General features: G+C 42.2%; 1 protein-coding gene across 1 annotated transcript in view; it reads left to right on the forward strand.

Annotated features, from left to right (window-relative positions):
* Nucleotides 1-19,372, forward strand: part of JMJD1C (jumonji domain containing 1C) — a 593,631-nt gene that overhangs the window by 302,382 nt on the left and 271,877 nt on the right.

Raw genomic sequence — 19,372 nt, forward strand, 5'->3', positions numbered from 1 at the left:
AAGATTGCTCCTGCCCCAAAAGCCCGCTAGACCGCGAGATGTTGCCTGGTGTGCCGCAGGGCCGCCATCAGGGCAGTACTACCAGTCCTGCATTCAGGGGCCCGGAGCTGACAGGGGGCCCGAGGCAGGGGCGCCAGTAGCTCGCCAAGGCAAAGTGAGTCGATCACCCAGGACTCACTTTGTCTTGGCGATCTAATCTATTGAGCCGATAAGTCTTCTTCTCCCCGACATCAATTCTGCAGTCGGAGAGGAAGTTCGGGCCAGCCAATCGCTGCCTGGCTGGGCGGAACTTCCTCTCCGATTGCAGAATTGACGTCAGGGAGAGCATGTGTCGGCGTCGGCTTTGGGGCCTGTTATCCCATGGTGGGTCCTGTTCCCCGATGGCAGCGGCAGTGGCAGTGGCTTGGGGAACGGCAGGGAGAAAGAAAGAAAGGGGGCAGGCAGGGAAACAGAAGGAAAGAAGAGAAACAGAAAAAAAGAAAGAAAGGTCAGGGAGAGAGGAATAAAAAGTTGGGGGAGGGAATGAGGTGTGGAGGAGAGAAAGCATACAGGCTGATAGAAGGGAAGAAAGATTGGATGCACAGTCAGAAGAAGAAAGTGCAACCAGAAATCACCAGACAAGGTAGGAAAAATGATTTTATTTTAAATTTAGCAAAGTGGAGGCAGTATTACCACAGTTTTCAAAGGAATTTGCCCAAATAACTTAATAGTTAACTGGGTAAATTCCCAGAGATGAAAACTTCCCTTCACTTACTATGCACAGTTCTGAATTTATATCTGCTGTCTATATTTTACAATATGGTCACCTTTTACTAAACCGCAATAGTGGTTTTTAGCGCAGGGAGCCTATGAGCGTCAAGAGCAGCGCTGGGCATTCAGCGCAGCTCCCTGCGCTAAAAACTGCTATTGTGGTTTAATAAAAAGAATGGAGGGTATATTTGTCTATTTTTGTATGCTATAAAAACCAAATACAGAGAGAGACTGAGAGCTGTTGACGAAGAGCTACGTGTGTGTCTTTCTTCGATTCCAGCCAGAATATCAGCTTTGTGTTCAGCCAAACAGGCCCAGGTTTCGCACTGAATAAAGTATTTTATAATTTTTCACTATTCTGTTTACTTAATATTTCATAATAAAGTAATTATAAAATACTTTCTTTGTGTTTATTTGATTCCTATTCAAGAGAATTACTTTATATATAGTCAATATAGGCACAGAGTTAAATTTTTTAACATTTTCTAATGGTGGTGTGCCTCGTGATTTTTTTCATGAAACAAGTGTGCCTTTGCCCAAAAAAGGTTGAAAAACACTGCGCTAGACCACCAGGTAAGGCCAGGATGCCGGGGGAAGGCAGGAGGTAGGCAGGGAAGGTATGAAATGAAGCTTTGCTTTTGTTTGAAATAGTCCATCATTGTATGTCAGTGGCCACATAGACAGGATTTTGAATTGATTTTTTTATGTAAAAGAAAACTAGTAGTGTTCTTTATAATTATATTGAAACATGTTAGATAATATGGCATTATATCGGCAATTTTTTTTGTCTCTACTGAAATTGTTGCTAGTTAGAATTTGTCTGTTTTTAAAATAACTAATCTATAACTTTTTGGTTCTTACTCAGTTTAACATTTTGTTGCATTCTAGAGCAATCCTTGTTTTTTTTAACCAAAAGGCTGTATTTTTTAATGTCAAATTTAAGATAAGACCTTGAGATCGAAATTTTTTTTGTCGATACTTGAATGATGCTCTGAAGTAGCAGGAGTGTAATGTGTGTTTTGGGTTTGAATCTTTTAAATATCCAAAGCTTTTATATGATCTCATGGTTGTTTTTCTTTATGTATAAGCTTTTATATGAATTTTATTTTAGATTTTCCATCAAGTTCCAGTGGACAGGTTTTTCTACTTTCCTTACCTTAGATCCCCACCTGTGCGTACATGAACAACAAAGCACCAGTGGGTGTCTCCCAGAGAAAATAATTATATGTTAAAAAGCTTGCAGGCAACAGGCAATGAGCACTCCCACAAGGGTATTAAGTGTTGTAACCCTAGTATAAAGTTGTGATCAGTTGCCAGGAAGCGACAGTACTCAGACACTTTTAAGGATGTTGAACTGTAGGAGTGTGCCTTGACAAGCTCAGATATATCATGTGAGCTCCTTCCCTAACTATTATTTTATCAGAGCCACAGCCTGCAGCTTAAAGTAGGATAAAGGTTTCCACTGCATTTGTATGTTTTTTTTATGTCTGATGCTAACAGTGGTGAATACTTACTTATTTTTGTGTTATTTTAGAACTTTCTCTGGTTAAAGTTTTCAACAGATATCCAGGGAAAGAGGAAATCTCAAAGATTATAATGTCAGGTTATCATAATCATTATAGTAATAACATCTTAGCTTTATAATATGCTGGAGCAATTTTTGGAATGCAGGATTCAATCTGAAATGCTACTTAGAGCCAGGCGCTGATGGGTTACTCCCTCCTTCCCCTCTCAGTATCCATAAACAACAGTTCTAGAAGCAACAAGAAATATTTTTGCTTCCAAAAGGGAAATTGAATCCTGTGCTACAGAAAGATTTAAGCATGCTTACAATTAAAAGTTGAGCTGTGTTGGTGGTGTTTGAGAGCATTTAGCACATGTAACCCCAGGTTCAAATGATTGCTTAGGTGACCGCCTAGGGTGTGCCCCGTATTATGGGAATGGGTAAACAAACAAATGTAGATTTTTGGGACCGAGGCCAGGACTAGATTACTTTAGGAATCTGAATAAGCAGTTCAGACTCTTGATAACCTCCACTAAATAACTCAGTTGAATCCAATAGTGTTCTGAACCGAGGATTTTGCTAAATCAATTTAAAAACTTAATTGTATAACAGGTTTGCAAGTACAAATGTAGTAGAGGCAGATTTATAGTAACCTGAAACAATATCTAAACTTATATTCAAATGTTATCAAACAGTTTACTTCTGTGGCCAGCCGTGTTTATCCTCCTTGTCTTATAGGTCCTATCTCTAAGAGTAATAGGGTTACCCCAGTGGTCTCAAATGCATGGCCCGGGGGCGCCAGGTACTATTTTGAGGTCCTCAGTAATTTTATCATAACCACAAAAGTAAAATAAAACAGTTTTTTGATCATATGTCTCTTTAGCTGTAAATTACAATATTATTATTAAGACTTAGCCAAAAGGAAAATTTATAAACTATAGAGTTTTACCTTATGCAAAATTGTCATTTCTTTAATAAGACATTAATTTTTTTTCTGAGGCCTTCCAAGTACCTACAAATCCAAAATGTGGCCCTGCAAAAGGTTTGAGTTTGAGACCACTGGGTTATTACACCCAAACCACCTCTGCTGTGAGGCAGACAGTTCTGCAGCAAAACATCAGTGAGTCCCAGGTGTCTGAGCTCAGATGTTAAGACATTGGTAAGACATGATGATCCTCAGAACCCTGTACAGTGCAGACAACAGATGGTACTATTATCCTTCATCCTTAAGATGCTCCGGAACCACAGTTTGTGGCATCCAACTCCCCTTTCTCCTCTGTATAATCAGTAGGAATGTTGAGGGGGCCTCCACCCTCAAGCATCCAATACAAGTCAGCAATTTGATATGTTCTGGTTTCTGCAGCTCTTAACCACAATCTTTATGCATACTAAAGTCTAGCCTAGGTGACACAACACCAGGGATAATGTATCTATGGGTTCTGCATTGATAAGGCTTGGCATGAAGGATCTCCTTCACTGATAGGTTTTACATCTCCTGGTAGCTGACCTAAGTGGTGTGTCGTCTACTTTATAGTTGGAAGAGGACTTTGTTGTGACCAGATCCTCCCACTGATTATACTGGACATTCCTTTGGTTCTTTCAGTCTCTTGAAATTTCCAGCTTTCTTTGGAAAGAGTCAGAATCTGCACCTGTCACACACTGGTTTGCCTGCCTATAAATAAAGCCAGATCAGAGGTGTATTCTATAGGTGGTTCACAGTAGAAGTACTGAGAATATGGGCAAACACTCCTCACTTCTGAATTCTTTAGGGTGCTATACAGTAAAATATATTGCAGAATAAAGCCTTAAAACATCCACCCCATATGAGCCATTAGGTAATGTAAAATGGGCTATCTAGATGATAAATATGAAATGTATAATAAGCATTTTCTAATTAATTTTTAACTGTTATAATAACAAAATCAAGCTCTATGATCAATTAATAATATTATTTTCTACCGTATCGTCGTTCTTACTTTTTTCTTTGAGCAATGAAACTAGTGGGCATATCATAAGTATGTGGACATCGATCTTTGGAACCTCTTATGATATATATATCATTTCAAGTTCCTGTCAAGTGGATCTTTATAATCATTTATGCTCACCACCACCTACCAATGACTATTTTTTTATCTTTTTAAATTTGTTAAAAATTTGTTATAATTCACTAATTGATAATGCTGCCAATAAATATATTTACTAAAACTTTCAATGAATCGATCATATGACAGTTAATCTTCTGCTTAGGAAGCTGTGGAACCACGGGGTGGGAGGGGATGTGCACAGATGGATCAAGCACTGGTTGTCGGGTAGACTGCAGAGGGTCGGAGTGAAGGGCCAATATTCTGACTGGCGGGGAGTCACAAGCGGTGTGCCGCAGGGATCGGTGCTGGGGCCGTTACTCTTCAGCATATTTATCAATGACCTGGAAAAGGAGGCAAAGTGTGAGGTTATAAAATTTGCAGACGATACCAAACTGTGCGGCAGAGTTAGGTCCAGGGAGGAGTGTGAGGACCTGCAAAGGGACCTGGACAAGCTGAAAGACTGGGCAAACAAATGGCAAATGCGCTTTAACGTGGAAAAATGCAAGGTCATGCATATAGGGAAAAATAACCCGTTGTTCAACTACAAATTGGGGGGGGGCATTGTTGGGAGACAGCAGACTTGAGAGAGACTTGGGTGTGCTGGTGGATGCATCACTGAAGCTATCTGCACAGTGCGCAGCAGCCTCGAAAAAAGCCAACAGGATGTTGGGCATCATAAAGAGGGGCATAACAAGGACGCGGGAAGTCATCATGCCATTGTATCGAGCGATGGTGCGTCCACATCTGGAATACTGCGTTCAGTATTGGTCACCGCATCTCAAGAAGGACATGGCGGTACTTGAGAGAGTCCAAAGGAGAGCAGCGAAACTGGTAAAAGGGCTGGAACACTGCCCATACGCCGAGAGGTTGGATAGGCTGGGGCTCTTCTCTCTGGAAAAAAGGAGGCTCAGGGGAGATATGATAGAGACCTTCAAGATCATGAGGGGCATAGAGAGGGTGGATAGGGATAGATTCTTCAGACTGAAGGGGACAACAAGTATGAGGGGGCATTCGGAGAAACTGAAGGGAGATAGGTTCAAAACAAATGCAAGGAAGTTTTTTTTCACCCAAAGGGTCGTGGACACTTGGAATGCGCTACCGGAGGAAGTGATCAGGCAGAGTACGATACAGGGATTGGACGGATTCCTGAGGGATAAAGGGATTGTGGGATACTGAGGGAGGAGCTGGGATGTAACACAAGTATAGAAAGCTAACCAGGTAATAAGTATAGAAACCAAACCAGGTCGTGCATGTGCAAGACCGGAGGGTTAGGACTTCGATGGGAAGATAGGACTTCAATGAGAAACCAAGGTGGCAAGGGAGCCCCTTCTGGTGATTCAGACAGGTCGTGACCTGTTTGGGCCGCCGCGGGAGCGGACTGCCGGGCAGGATGGACCTATGGTCTGACCCGGCGGAGGCACTGCTTATGTTCTTATAGACGAAAGACAAAACTTATCTTTGAATTTGGTGGATCCTGCCACCATAAACGTTTATTTCCTGACTCCCGACGCCCTTTATTTTTTATGGGTGTTTCAACCCCAAACGGGTCTTCTTCGGAGGATGTTGGATATAAGCTGTTCAACTCTTCAGAAGCGCACCATTAAAAGCCGCATTTTATAACAAAAAAAGTTGTTTGGTGTCGACATGGAGGGAGATTTGTCCTCGACACTATCTATGTCGAAGGCCGCAGTGACAAAGACACCACGAAGACACCAACACAAGGCGATGCACCACATCTCCCCCACTGTGATTACATTCACACGATAACAGAAAATAAACTGTTTACCGGCCATAACTCACAAATAACCTGAATATTCAATTGTAGTATTTTTATTTCTATATACTTTTTAATTTCTTTTTTTTTTTTTAATTTATTTATACTTTTACAAATTAACATATCAATCAATACTTGAAGGAAATATAACAATCCAATAAGGAAAACAAATATTAATTATAAAATAATAACACATAGTAACTATGATTAAAGTCCACAATCTGAGAGGAGAAGGAATCAATCACTTCCAAGGGTAGTTGGTTTCAAGAAATAAACTAAATTAATTCAGATAACAGAGTGCAGTTGGAGTTATTTAACTAATGGCCTGCTGGGCTGATTCCATGGAGGTATCTGGAATTCTTGTGGTTACTTTACCTTCAAGAAAAAACTACAGTTGATCTACTTTTTAATTTCTTAAGGTTATAACAAATGTCTAATATAAGAATAATCTGCGGCTCCCCTGTACGTCAGTCACGGTTCCCCAGGGAGCTGCAGCTCACAGTTTGGGAATTGCTGGGTTAGCTGCAGTTTTTTGTGGTAACACCATGCTGTAGTAGAATTGGGCAAGCACAGTATATAGGAGGTTTAAATAATTTGCTTACAGTTAAATATTATGCAGATGATGATTTCTGCTTTGTATTTACAATCTGCCATTTATTTCATTGCACTTGTCTTGGAAGATATTTTGATTATATTTCCTCCACCATATTGCTGTTTAGGTTACTATCAAATAATGGTCATGGTGAAAATTGTGACCACATACACTGAGCGTTTTTGGCTCATCTTCTGTGTTTGTTTCTTTAGGTACGCTACACCACTTCTGCTAGTAGTATAATCATACTTCTTGCCTTGTCTTGTCTGGATAATACAGTATTTATAACAGCTATGCCAGTAACAGCTGCACATGTTAAGTTGCCAAGAAATTAATGTAATGCAATATTTGGACAAGTGATTGATAAAAGCAGTATTCTGGGATGGAGCTAAAAACCACCCTTGATTATTATTCATTTTTCTTGATGTTAGAATTCAATTTAATGTTAGCATTATTGTTCTAATGATTATGCCAGTTATAGTTAGAGGTAACATTATTTTGCTTTTGGTAGGTAATAATTATTGGTCCAAGATACATTTCAATATTTGAGTTACGTATGAAAGTTTCTAGCAGATGTACAGAATAGGGATGCAGTCCTGGAACCTGGATAAGATTGGTCTTTGCCTCCATGTTCCAGTCTTCTGTTTCCCTTCATTTGTTCTCTATTCCCTTTCTTCAGTGTGCACATTGAACTAGTATCTCTTGATGTGCTAGTATCTGCAGAGGAACAGTGCCAGAGACTCTCAAAACCTACTTCTTTGAAGATGCTTTCAATTCCAAACTCCAGCCCACCTTCTAGCACCAATATCTGTCTTATCGTTCCCTCTGTAATTCCCCCACCTGAGAGCTGTATATTGATACTTCAGTTTGTCTTTGACAAGATTGTAAGCTCTTTTGAGCAGGAACTGCCTCTTCTATGTTTTGATGTACAGCGCTGTTTATGTCTAGTAGCGCTATAGGAATGATTAAAGAGGCAGCACATGCCCATAGCAGCTCTTCTTCCTGCTTTTCCAATCCCTGTTATGTCTGTGTGGGTTTTCAGTCTGTACAGGGGAGCACAAGGGGGACTGCATGGATAGTGAGCACATACTACTTTTTTGAGACTGTACAATACACCATTTCCTCTTGCTCTGGGAAACCAGAAGCAGGAAGGAGACCAAAAATCCAGAGAGTCTCTTGCCAAACCTGTGAGACTTGGATTGTTTGCTGATGTCTGTAGGTTCACATATCACATACTTTGAGGAGGTGTTATCTACGCCTGACCAGCACAGATTAGTCTCGGTAGTCTGAAACATAGATAATTGTGACAGGTTTGTGCTTAAAGGGCCTTTCTTGACTACCCATCACCGATACACACAGTCTAGTCAATCTTAAGCTGTTATTAAAGGAACATTACTCTGTAGAAAATGAAATGTAGTGTTGATATTTGAATTCAATACTGTTGGTGCTCCCCTTATAATTCTTTTGGACTAACAACTAATCGCCATTTTACTATGTAGTTTACAGAAAGACATATCCATTGAATATCTGTTGCTCTGTTTTCTAAAATCAGTGGTATTCTATTTATTAAAACCATATAAATGACATGTTATAAGGAAGTTAGCTAATGGTGGCTTATGAAAGAGTAAGGGGTTATCTTCCGCTAATTCTACCATTCCACCTCTATACAGCAGGGGCTGCCAGCCTGAGACTGAGTGGACTACATGTCCCAGACCGCACTAGGTTTTATAGCTCAATGTTGAGCTACCTTAACAAGGTAACCCTGCTGAGTCAGGGGGCGGGGTTCAGCAGGAAGGTGTATATCTGCCACAGAGGGATAATCATTGGAGGGAGGTCTCGGAGTGAGAGGATCCTGAAGGAGAGAAACCTTCCCTAGTTATGGCTGCATTCAAGCCATGGGGAGGATTGGAGTGAGAAAGCTAGCTGAGAACCCATCCAGGAAAACATTAAAGAGGTGAGCTTCTAATCTAAGACCTCTGTAAACTGAACCTACTGGTTTAAAGGTGGCTGTCCTGTGTTAAGGGTGTGGTAGCTGAACTGAATCCAGTTCTTTCTCCTAAATATTCTTGTTTGGACTATTTAACAAGTGAAGCAGGAACCAGACTTATGGTTCTTTTAAACCTGAGAGAATTGGGGAAACTGACCAAAAGCTGAGGTTGTTGGACTGAATGTGGTATGGCTAACTGCCTAAAGTGTACAGACTGCTGCACTAGACCTGAGCTTATGAGGGAATAAGCTTAGGTAGATATCTCAATAAAACATTTTGTTGCACTGTCTAAAGTGGTCTGTGTGTGCTGATTGGGTAAATGTGCAGAGTTCCTGTAAAACCCGGTCAGGAATATCTCACATGGCTATAAATTTCAAATTCTTTCAAACCCAGTGGATATTGGATATAATTTTATAGAAGGGGGTCAAGAATATTTGTTTATGAGCAAAATATCTCACCAAAATTTAATTGACAGGTTGCAAGTTGACATGAGGAAGAAATTGTTTTAAAGACATGCACGTTTAAAAAAAAAAAATGGCCCATATTAGGCTGACTTCTAGAGAAATAAACTCGCCAAAAGAAGCCCCAGTGCATATCTGTGCAAGAAGGCATTCCACCTTCTGCTGCTGTAAAGAAACTTTGAGAAACTGAAACACAGCAGTTAGAAAATTACTCTTTTCAAGCTTTTCTTTTTGTAAATTATTCTATAAAAACTAATGACTGAACCATATAGATTAATAGTTCCTATGTATAACTGTGTAGTTTGCTACTGGTGAAGCATGGCAATAACTGTTTCTGTGGACAGCCATATACTACATTTAACCGTAGCATCTGTCCTTTGAAATCTAAACTAAAACTTAGCTTTGTATACTGAGTCTTCAACCAAAATAGAGCTCGACTCAGTTAACAGAAACTAAAAAAATGCAAAGAAAGAAAATAACGATCAAAAAAATATTAATGTGACTGATTTCCGAAGTGTTTAGCAAATAAAAAGTTTTTAAAGATTTGAGAAAAAGTTGAAAAGGACCAGGACCCCTTAAGATAAGAGGAAATTTGTTCCATAGTTGAGATACTTTGAAGATCAAGGATTGGGAGAGTTTGAATTGTTGGGTGCCTCTTGCATAGGAGAATCTATAAGCATTCCATAATAAAGGGGCAAGAGGGATGAAGATACCATACAGAATTTTAAAAGTAATACATGCACATTTAAAGTGAATCCTGAGATGGACCAGAAGCCAGTCAAATTTACTTTTTCTAAAGGTTAATTTCGCATCAGTATTTTGTATCAGTTGGAGTCTTTGAAGGCAGGTCTTTGTTATACCAAGATAGATAGCATTACAGTAATCTAACCGGGATGATATGATAAATTGGACCAGGACAGAAAGGTTGATGAAAAAGAGCTCTGACCTTCCTCAGCATTCGATGGCTAGAAAAGCACTTCTTGACATCTAATGGTTAAATATATTATCACACTTGGTTTAATTCTTTTGTTTCCATACCAAAAATAATTTGTGGATATGACTTCATTCAAACTATTCCTCTCCTTTCCCCTCTGAATCAGAGAATCACATGTATATGCTCCACATATTTTACTTGCTGCATTCCTTTAACAAAACTTTGCTCTAGGCTATTTGATCATTTTTATTTTTCAAGGTTTAGTAAACAGAAGCTAAGAAAAGTGTATATTCAAAGTCCACAATATATTTACTGCTATATTTGAAATATGTTTCCTTGTTATTATCTCCAACCCAGTGGAATAGTAGAAAAAAATTATACATAAAGGGTTGATTGTGGTTTTCTGTGCAGAGCAAAAACCTCTCTCAGAACTTAATGAAACAGAACCAAATCTAACATGGAAGAAAGATTGAGGAAAATTAACATGGAGGAGAGATTGAGGAAAAGGCAGATATGAATTCTAATATGGACCACACTGGACTGGAAATTACAGAGAAACTGAGTTATTTGGTAGTTCACACATTTTATTCAATGTGTCTTGATTTTAGTGCATGCAAAATTGGTTTCACACATGTTAACCTATGAATTAGCATGTGCACAATTTGCATTGTTATTAAAATGTGAGAAATGGACTGAATTGCCTGATATTTGAAAAAAAAAGTTATATGAACTGAATGTGATCCAAAACATCTATATATCTGCTTACTGTATATATTCAGATATAAACCAACCCAAATGTAAACTGAGATAACCTTCCCCCCCCAAATAGGAAGAAAAAAGATTCACTCAAATTTAAACCGTGTGTGTTTAATATTCAAGTGCACTTCTTGCCAGGCTCTGCACCCAGGCTCCCTCCCCATTCAGCCCTCCCCTGCCAGGCTTTGCACCCTGTTCCCCCTCCCTCCCTGCCCTGCCAGTGTCTGTACCCAGCCCTACTTCTTCCTTGCCTTGCCAGAATCTGTACCCTGTCTCCCCTCCCTATGCCTTACAGGCCTTCTGTAAGACCTGGTGGGCCGGGACAGGAGGGTCCCTCGCGTCTCCTGCTCCAGCCAACTTTAAAAATTTTTATTTCCCTCCCACCACTTCCCCTCCCCCTGCATATCTTTTAATTCCCCGGTGGTAAAGCGATGGGCCGGGACAGGAGGGATCTTAAAGAAGTTTTACCTCTCCCCCCCCCCCGCCCTGTGTATCTTTCAAATCCCTGGTGGTCCAGTGGTGAACTGTGGCAGGAGCAGCCTTCGTTCGCTCCTGCCCGTGCAGAGCCGCTAGCTGATTGGTTGCTGCAAGTTCTCACGATCCCGTGGGAGGGAGACAGGAGGGATCCTTCCTGACCCAGCCTACCGTTGGACCACCAGGGATTTAAAAGGTAAGCGGGGGAGGGGAGTGGTTGGAGGGAGATAAAATTTGTTAAAGTTGACTGGGACAGGAGACGGGAGGAATCTCTCCTGTCCTGGTACACCTGCAGATCTTACAGTAGGCCCGGCAGAGTCCTGTAACAGGTTTGGGAGGAGGACAGGTCAGTACTGACCCGAAGATAAACCGAGGGCGTTATTTGTTTGGACCAAAAATCTCGGTTTATATTTGAGTATATACGGTATTTGTATAGAAGAGGGAGTTCAACAGCTGCAGCATAGAAACATTGATACATTTGAATTATGGTGGCTGAGGAACTTAAGAAAATAAGAATTTCCATACTGGGTCAGACTATTGGTCCATCAAGCCCAGTAATCTTGTTTTCAACAGTGGCCAAGCCAGGTCACAAGTATATGGCAGGATCCCAAAAAGTAGTTAGTTTCCATGTTACCGTACTTTTTGCTCCATAAGACGCACCTGACTTAGATTTAGAGGAGAAAAACAAGAAAAAAATCATTCTGAACCAAATTCTTCCTGCTAGGCTCTGCACCCAACCCCACACTCCTTGCCAGGCTCTGCACCCTGTCCTTCCTCCCTTCCAAGCTCTACCCTGTCCCCCCTCTGGTGGTCTAGTGGTAGGCTGGGGCAGGGACAGGGCACAGATGTCAAGACATATGACTTTAAAATATGCAGTTTCACCTCAGTAACAGCTATAGAAAAATAGACAAATATAGTGCAAAATATAGACAGCAGATATAAATTCTCAAAACTGACACATTTGATCACTAAATTGAAAATAAAATCATTTTTCTTACTTTTATTGTCTGTTGATTTCTTTCTTTCTTTTATTTCTTTCTTTCTTTCCTTAGGCCCAACAATTGTCTCTTCCTCCCTCCCTCCTATGTTCTCACTGCCTTCCAGCCTTTGTCCTCTTCCCCACCCCCCAACTCGGGGCCAACAATTGTCCCTTCCTCCCTCCCTCCTGTTCCCCTCACTGCTTTCTAGCCTCTGTCCTCGCCTGCCCGCTCGCTGGATTTAATTACCTCACGCTGCTGCCGCTATGAGGACACATCGATGAAGCAGCAGTGGGGGGAGAGGGGGTCAGCAGCGCAGCACCAGAACGAAAGGAATTACTGGGAAGGGCCAAGTGGGTGCAGTGATTGCATGCCACCGGCCCAGAAGCCTTACCCCTGATGTCAATTCTGATGTTGGCGAGAAAGGAAATGGTAAGGAAGAAACTGAGGAACACTTCCAGAAAATGGCAAACGGTAGAACATGCCTGGTCTTTTTTCAAGGACACTGTGAGCAAGGCGCAAAATCTGTATATCCCTAGATTCAGAAAGGGGTTCAAAAAGAGTCGAACAAAAGACCCGGCGTGGATAACTAAAATAGTGAAGGAAGCGATAGGCAATAAGAAAAATGCATTCAAGAAATGGAAAAAGGACAAAACTGAGAGCAACTGGAAAGAGCATAGGAAATATCAAAAAGAATGTCACCGTGTGGTTCGAAAAGCCAAAAGAGAGTGAAGAGAGGCTAGCCAGGGAAGCTCAAAATTTCAAACCGTTCTTTAGATATGTTAGAGGGAAGCAGCCAGCCACGGAGGAGGTGGGACCGCTGGACGATGGAGACAGGAAGGGAGTGGTGAAGGAAGAGAAAGAAGTAGTAGAAAGACTTAACATGTTCTTTTCATCTGTATTTACAAATGAAGACACATCCAACATACCGGAACCTGAGCAAATCTTCAAGGGAAATCAAGCAGAAAAATTAACATCCATGGAAGTGAGCCTGGAAGACGTACGCAGGCAGCTAGAAAAACTAAAAACGTATAAATCCCCGGGTCCGGACGGAATCCATCCAAGGGTTCTGAAGGAACTAAAGGAGGAGATAGCGGAACTACTGCAGCAAATTTGCAATCTATCCCTGAAAACAGGCGTGATCCCGGAGGACTGGAAAATAGCCAACGTTACGCCCATCTTTAAAAAGGGATCAAGAGGTGACCCGGGAAACTACAGACCGGTGAGTCTGAGCTCGGTTCCGGGGAAAATGGTGGAAGCACTGATAAAAGACAACATCGATGAACATTTTGAAAGAAACAAACTTCTGACAACCAGCCAACATGGTTTCAGCAAGGGAAGATCGTGCCTAACTAACTTATTGCACTTCTTCGAAGAAATTAACAAACGGATGGATAGAGGTGACCCAATAGACATCATATATCTAGACTTCCAAAAAGCCTTTGACAAAGTACCCCACGAACGCCTACTTCGGAAACTGAAGAACCATGGGGTGGAAGGAGACGTACATAGATGGATCAGAAACTGGTTGGCGGGTAGGAAACAGAGGGTGGGAGTGAAGGGCCACTACTCGGACTGGAGGAGGGTCACGAGTGGGGTCCCACAGGGCTCGGTGCTCGGGCCGTTGCTATTTAATATATTCATAAATGATCTAGAAACAGGGACGAAGTGTGAGATAATAAAATTTGCGGATGACACCAAACTATTTAGTGGAGCTCGGACTAAAGAGGACTGCGAAGAATTGCAAAGAGACTTGAACAAACTAGGTGAATGGGCGACGAGATGACAGATGAAGTTCAACGTTGAGAAATGTAAAGTATTACATGTGGTAAGCAGAAACCCGAAGTGCAGCTATATGATGGGAGGGATATTATTGAAGGAGAGTACCCAAGAAAGGAACTTGGGGGTAATGGTGGACATGACAATGAAGCCGACGGCACAGTGTGCAGCAGCCGCTAAGAAGGCAAATAGAATGCTAGGCATAATCAAGAAGGGTATTACAACCAGAACGAAAGAAGTTATCCTGCCGTTGTATCGGGTGATGGTTTGTCCGCATCTGAAGTACTGCGTCCAATATTGGTCGCCGTACCTTAAGAAAGATATGGCGTTACTCGAGAGGGTTCAGAGGCGAGCGACACGTCTGATAAAAGGAATGGAAAACCTTTCATACGCTGAGAGATTGGAAAAACTTGGACTCTTTTCCCTGGAGAAGAGGAGACTTAGAGGGGATATGATAGAGACTTACAAGATCATAAAAGGCATAGAGAGAGTGGAGAGGGACAGATTCTTCAAACTTTTGAAAAATAAACGAACAAGAGGGCATTCGGAGAAGTTGAAAGGGGACAGATTCAAAACCAATGCTAGTAAGTTCTTCTTCACCCAACGTGTGGTGGACACCTGGAATGCGCTTCCAGAGGACGTAATAGGGCAGCATACGGTACTGGGGTTCAAGAAAAGATTGGACAATTTCCTGCTGGAAAAGGGGATAGAGGGATATAGATAGATGATTACAGTTCAGGTCCTGGACCTTGTTGGGCCACTGCATGTGCGGACTGCTGTGTAACGATGGACCTCTGGTCTGACCCAGCGGAGGCACTGCTTATGTTCTTATGGTTTTAAGTACTGTTTTGTTTCTTCTTGGCATGTCACCAAGTCTTTGTACTTTAAACCAGAGTTTCTCAACACATGTTACCGAGCCGCTTGTTGGGGGTGCGAACACTGCACAGGTCTCCCGCCCCCCCATCCTCCTTAATCACAGTCCACCGCTGTAGATCCCATGCCCTCCTCCTACCCGCTCCCCTCGCCGAAGCACTGCCGTTGGCAGGGATCCCATGCCTCCATTCCCCCGTCTGCTGAAACCAACCCGAAAAGACTTACTTCCAATGTCAGAGCTGACGTCAGAGGGAAATTTTCTGGGTCAGTGGAAGATCCCAGTTACCTCTTTCAGGGCTGCTACTTTCGGCCTTCAGCCGCACAGGGACGCATGGCGGGCAGTGGCTTTTGCATGCTGCACGTGACTGACACAGAAGCCTTCTCTCCGACATCAGAGCTGATGTCAGAGGGAAAGATTGTGGGTCAGCCACTTGCAGTGTGTAAAATCTGATGCCCGCAACGCATCCCTGTTAGGCTGAAGGCAGGAAGGAGCAGCTGAGCTGGGTGGCCCTGAAGGGAGCGAGCACATTGTAGCAAGTAAGGAAGAGAGGGGACGTGATTGTGGGACAAAGGGAGAAAGGAGGAGAGGATTTTGGACAAAGGCTGGGAGTCACGGAGGGGGGCACGAACTTGGGACACAGAAGGAAGGGAGGGGGCTTGAACATGAGAGACAATGGAGGGAGGGAATAGAAAGGGAGAATTGTTGGGCATGAGTGTGTGAGTGAGAGGGAAAGAGATGTTGCACATGGGGAAAGGAAGAAAGAGGAAAATTGTTGGGCATAGAGAGAGAGGATTGAAGTAGAGATGCATGGGGAAGAGAAGGGTGAGAGGGAGAAATGTTGGATATGGTGGTGGAGAGGGAACTGAGGAACCGATTGAAGGGGATGGAAGGGGAAGAATGTTGGACATAGTGATGGAGGTAGAGATACGGCATGGTGTTGGAGAGGGGTGATAGAAGGAGAAATTGGCATGGAGCTGGTTGTGCATTGGTGAAAAATGCACATGATCCGGGGGATGAGAAAGGAAGAAATGTTGAATGTGGCAGTAGAGGGGGTGGATCTATCTCTCTCTCTTTCCCCACTTCCTTTTCAGCAAGGGAGGGAATGAGAGAAAGACAGATGGACAGTGAGAGAGAGGGGAGAGGAAGAAAAGTTGGACTAATTGAGGGACAGAGAAGGGGAAGGGAATGAGGTCCGGAGGAGAGGAAGCGTGAAGCAAACAGAAAGAAAGAAATATTGGATGCAAAGTCAGAATGAAGTCACCAGACAAAAATGGTAGGAAAAATGATTTTATTTTCAATTTAGTGATCAAAATGGTCAGTTTTGAGAATTTATATCTGCTGTCTGTATTTCGCAATATATTTGTCTGTTTTTCTATAGTTGTTACTGAGGTGACATTGCATACTTTAAAGTCATCTGCCTTGACCTCTTTGAAAAAAAAAATAATATAAATGATAATTAACGTTTTCACTGCGTATAGTGTGCTTTGTGCTTTTTTTTAATTTTGTGATTACTATTATGTATTAATAAGGTGTGTGTGTATGAAAAATGAATGGAAGAAATTGCATTACAATTAGTACTATTATTATGGGGTGGGGGTCAGAGTTGGAGCTTGGGTGGGTCTGGGGTGGATCGTGGGCAGGGGTACTTGGTTGATATTTGTTAGACTTAGGGGGTTATAGGCTTGAAAAAGTTGAGAAACTCTGCTTTAAACTACATCTCTTCTCTCCCCGGTCACACACAGCCAACTCTGATATAGGCATACACACAACTAATAACTTGACAGTTATTTTTTATGAGTAGTGGGGAACATGGCTTCATGAGAAGTATTTGTTTTGAATTTAACTTGCAGAAAATGGATATACAGTAAAACCTTGGTTTGCGAGCATAATTCGTTCCGAAAACATGCTTGTAATTCCTAACACTCGTATATCAAAGCAAATTTCCCCATAAGAAATAATGGAAACTTCACAAGCCAAAAACTTTAATACAAAATAATGTATGTACTCGTATTGCAAGACCTTGCTTGTTTGGAACAGTCACTACATTCCTGCAGTGTTAGAGAGATAAGAACCATCAGCTCAGTTGTGATGATGTGATGTGTGTATACTGTATGTACTTGTATTGCAAGACCTTGCTTGTATATCAAGTTAAAATTTAATAAATGTTTTGCTTGTCTTGCAATCCAAGGTTTTACTGTACTATGTTTAGATTGTGATGCAACAAATTTGTGCTTCTTTACTTGGTTGGAGATACGAGTAGCAGAAGTAATAATATAGAGTTCTCGGTCTACTTATTTGTCTGTGTAGGTGATTTTTGCTTTTCTGTCATATTAACCACACAGTCACATCTGCTGACTCAAGTTGATTGGTTGGACTACTGTAATGCTCAATGGGTTTAGTAGAAAACTGCCTGTACATTAGCAGTTATACTGAAGTTAGACTTTTGAAAAAGAAAAATAATCAGATTGTTTCAGAATACTTGGCTGAGTGTATTGTAAGGTGTGCTCCAGGGAGACTGCAATGTTAGTCTCAAGTGGAATTTTTGTTGATGCAATTGATAAAAAGCTTTAGTACTCTGGAGAGAGGATTTTCTTATACAGGTCCCGTAGGTTTCAAATTTTTTACCATTAGAATTGTAACTTTACTGCCTTCTAGAATACCACACATTCCCTGCAAAGATCTGGCTTTTTATAAATGCTCAACAAGCAGAAGAAAGATGTTGCTACCCCTGTACAATTCATTGATGAGGCCCCGCTTGGAGTATTATATCTGGATGTGGAGGCAGTATCTCTTTAATATTAAAGATTTGAGTCAGTTTAGAGGAAGGGAATACCCTCCCCTCACTTGAAGCCCTAGCCTTCACAATAGGCTGCAAGGATGAGATCACCTTCATCCTTGTGTACAGAGCGCCCCACTCCCCCATTGAGGCCCTTGAAACCCTCCTTGACTTCATTACAAAACTATTTATCTCTCACAAACATGTGACCATCTTAGGAGACTTCAACTTCCCAGATTACCCTAACCTCTGGGATGTGTCAGGACTTCTTTCCTCCATAACAGACTTCCAAGCAATATCCACCACCCACACATGCAGCCGGCAATACCCTAGTCCTACTCTTCATACACAAAGACCTAGATACACAATCCTGACGGGTGAACTATATGGTCACCCCAGTCCCATGGTCAGCCCACCATCTCATTGAATTCCAACTTCCTCACACAGCCACCCACGTCCCATCCAACGGATCCCCCCAGAAACACAGAAACTCATATCAGAGACTTGGTCGATCCTCAAATCGTGGCTGCTGGCATCAGAGACCTCAGTAATACATGCAGCAACATCCCCACTCCATTGACCTGGCTGCCACCACCTGGCACTCAGGAATCCAGTCCCTCTACAATGGCCTGGCCCGGAAGAGAACAGCCCAACTATCCACCAACAAACCTTCAGTCCCCTGGTTCACCAGCAACCTACAAACTCTCAAAAGAACACTATGGAAAGCTGAAAGGCAATGGGTGAAGAACCAAAATGAGGAGAGTAAGACCCACTGGAAAATCCTCTCATCCTCCTACAAAACTGCTATCCTAGAAGCAAAGAAAACATACTACACACAACTCCTACAGAGAGTTCCAAACAGATCTAAATGCCTATTCACCCTGACGAACCACCTCTTTACCGCCACCCAGGGAGACAGAAACAACAATCCCATTAACCTGGACAACAAAGACCTCTCTGACTTCTTCCAGACCAAAATTGATGACATCTGCATCAAACTAAATACCATCCCTAGCAGAAGCTTCCCCACAAATCTTCCACCCACACACTCCTGAAACTGTGTCAAGTAGAACCCTCTCCCAGTTATACCCGGCCATTCACCACAAGCTTCTTGAAACTCTGAAAGAGCTCAGACCCTCCAACACAATCCTTGAGCCCTGCCCATCCAGCCCCCTTCTATCCACGGCAGATGCCCTAGCATAATCCATCCTCCCCATCATAAACACCTCCCTAGCTACAGGGCCTAAGTAGAAAAGGGATGGAAGCACAACATGGCTGTTGAGGTGTGGTGTTAGGTAATAGTAGTGGGAATTAAAGTCAAAGCTGGACAGACTTCTGTGTTCAGCAAATGGTAAAGGACAGGTGAAGTTCAGCAACTCCAGTGTTGTAGATCACTTGTTGTCATGTGCTGCGAGTGAGGGTGCTGTGCAGCATGTTGGGGGGGGGGGGGGGGGAAGACATCTTGATTGATAAATAAAATACTGTCAGCAATACTTGAATCTTAGTTAACCACATATCCCCATCATGTTTGGCTGCCTGTATGGTCGGCATGGTGGAGACTTGACAACCAGTGTTTTTAAGCATGGGTTATGGGGACCTGTGCAGAGTTGTGCGGGCAGTCCTGGCCAACTTTGTTGGGCAGACTTAATC

This window comes from Geotrypetes seraphini, chromosome 4 (assembly GCF_902459505.1).
Source record: "Geotrypetes seraphini chromosome 4, aGeoSer1.1, whole genome shotgun sequence".
Taxonomy (NCBI): domain Eukaryota; kingdom Metazoa; phylum Chordata; class Amphibia; order Gymnophiona; family Dermophiidae; genus Geotrypetes; species Geotrypetes seraphini.